Source organism: Bombyx mori, chromosome 22 (assembly GCF_030269925.1).
Source record: "Bombyx mori chromosome 22, ASM3026992v2".
Lineage (NCBI taxonomy): Eukaryota > Metazoa > Arthropoda > Insecta > Lepidoptera > Bombycidae > Bombyx > Bombyx mori.
The window spans coordinates 5,864,841-5,867,614 of record NC_085128.1 but is presented as its reverse complement, the minus strand read 5'-3'; the positions used below and the strand labels follow the sequence as shown (position 1 = coordinate 5,867,614).

At 44.1% G+C, this 2,774-nt stretch overlaps 1 long non-coding RNA gene across 1 annotated transcript; it reads left to right on the top strand.

The window, feature by feature from the left end:
- The first annotated feature begins 1,569 nt into the window (after positions 1-1,569).
- LOC134200958 (uncharacterized) lies at positions 1,570-2,267 on the top strand. The gene is made up of 2 exons (XR_009976091.1): positions 1,570-1,766; positions 1,849-2,267. It is a non-coding gene; the product is annotated as an uncharacterized LOC134200958 (long non-coding RNA).
- The last annotated feature ends 507 nt before the right edge of the window (positions 2,268-2,774 follow it).

The following is a 2,774-nucleotide window of genomic DNA, read 5'->3' as shown; positions in this document are numbered from 1 at the left end:
TCCAGGGTCATTTTTCATCATAGAGAGTATTAAGCGGTAGGCAGCGGCTTGGCTCTGCCTCTGGCATTGCTGAAGTCCATGGGCGACGGTAAACACTCACCATCAGGTGGGCCGTATGCTTGTTTGCCTACAAGGGCAATAAATAAGAAAAAAAAAGAAAAAAACAAGTACAAGAAAGCTTCAACCTAACATAAGCAGCCTATTCTTTCGTAGTCCTAAGTTTTTCGTTACGTGTGGTTTTCTTTAAAATGGAGAAAAACAGCAATTCAAAACATTTACTGGAGCGCTGCAGGATGAAAGTCATCCCAGAGGGCTAGTGATTAAATATTAATACCACTCTACAGTGAACGTACCCCAATTGGTGAAATGAATCCAAATAATTTGCTAAATTTTCAATACTTTGTAATATCAAATGCTTTAGCCAAAATAGGTATCGATGTTCTATCTAATTATCGATCATCGCAGACGAACAATAAGTCGCTATGTTAGGACTAAAGTAGTCTAGGAGGTGAGTTTGTAAGACGTGTACAAAGTAGCTTACACATAGTATTCTTGGATCTCGTTCACCCGAAACACCTAGGTCGTCAGAATTCAGGTGAAATCCATTGCCATACCCTAACCCGATGGCGGTATTTGGTGAAGAAAATGAGGGCTCTCCCTCACACCCCACTGCCTGCTTCGCACTATAAAACCCTTGCAAAAGTCGATCATTACATGGCACCAGTCATCACTGCTATGCATCCCAGCCATGATATGCATCAGGTACAAGTAGGAACCTATTTGTGAGACAAGGACATAACGCCGCCTTTTGAATGCAAAACAAACCCCAACAGCATGCTGCGCCGTGCCCATCGATGCGACCATCTATCTAAATGGAAGTACTTTTCGGAGCATATGCATGCAATGGTAGTGCAAGGTAGAGGGGGAAGAGGTCGACCGAAGAAGACATTGATGGAGTGTGTGAATGACGATATGAGAGAGAGAGGAGTGAGTGTTGAGATGACGGCTGATAGAAGAGAATGGAAGAGAAAAATTAGCTGTGCCGACCCCACATAGTGGGATAAGGTGAAAAAGAAGAAGATGCATTACATTTATTATTATCATTATTACATTACATACATTTTACATCTGCACCGAACGTCTGAAGCATGCTTCCAGTATGAAACGTCAAAATTGAACCTTCCGTACTCGAGTCATATTAAAAAATGAAGGCGTTTGTACCCATCACAGAAAATTCGGCACCCTCACGGTTCAGAGCCTCTCACGACTCTATCTTCTTAGTCGTATCGCGGTCGTGGTCGTCAATCAGTATCATTGCTGTGGGCAGATGCTATGCGCCTCACGAGCAATCGCCACTTTTCCCGATTTGTGGTGAGCCTGGTACACTTATGCAAACAAACGCCAACTGCCGACTAGACTTGGTGAGTCCATCGCATGGGCAAGCTTCCAAGCGGTCTGGTGCCTTATGTAACGCCATCTAGCGTTTGTACGTGGCGAAGTGTGGAGAATTCGATAATTTAAGTTCGGTAGCTCGACACTGCGTATCGTGAATGTGCGATTTTGTCTATTGTTCAACGACAAAGTTTGCACATCACTAGCGTGCAGAATCTTCGAGAAACGACACATTATTAATATAAAAGGACAAGTTCAGTTTGTCCAACTCTCTTTCGTGTAACATCTCTCGAGCTGCAAAGCAAGGTGATTTTGTTCATTGACATTTACCAAAGTCAGTTTCATTAATCCTTGGTGACGTGTGTAAAACCAGGGTAAGTTTATTTGAATTATTCTCCACACTGTGTCCACAATCTTTAATTAAATAAATTTTAAACGGTATGTCTTGATACGTAGGTCCTTATAACTGGTACAAAATATGTATCCAGTAGGGTGCGGAGCATGACCTTCTGATTACCTTCGGAATCCCATAGCACCTTCCGATATGGACGCTGCCAGAAGCGGGGAGCTCTAGCAAGTCGGTCCAAGGAAGGCTGCTTGACTTCGGTAGACATAGGACACACCCGCATTCCCAGCCTCGCTCGCATACAGCAACCCCGGTTACTGGGAAGTGATCCTGGTGAAACGTATTGTTTCTTTTATTTCTATTAAAACTTTCTCGAGTGTTCGGTCTATCTACCGACACACCGTCTTTATTAATTTCAATAATGTAGCTGTTTGAGCCTCTCACTAGTATCTAATAACTATTATTGTAAATTAAACTTATTTTATACTTGTATATCTGTGTCCAATAAACACAATATTGTTAATTGTAATTTGTTTTTTGTTATTGGTGTAAGTCCTAGAGCGGTAGGTGGTGGGGCCCTGAGATCCTCCTCACAGAGTCTCCTGTTCACCGGTCCGTCTGACGGTCTACCGGTGGTGACGTGTCAAGAAGTGGTGCGACTCGGCTCCGTGTCTCTCGACCCATAAACTACCTTTTGGGGAGTGACGCGACTGGGCCTCATGTAACATCGGCATACCCAGAGGGACCCTCAGACACAGACACGTTATACTTATACTTTGCTCTGAACGACAAGGCAAGGACCCTATACTGGAACTACATACGTACAGGGCCGTCGAGCGAAGCACTCTTGTGAAGAGGCGGCGCGTCGGTTGAATTTGCTGCCCGGTCTTAGGGAGAAATTGGTTCAATGTACCGGCCAGATTTAGCAATTAGAAGGCCAAGACAACACAGTACCCCAAAGTGTTCAAATGCACAGTACGGCCGATGTACTTCAAATGCACCCCGACCACAATGTGGACGCCTCCAACCAAAATGT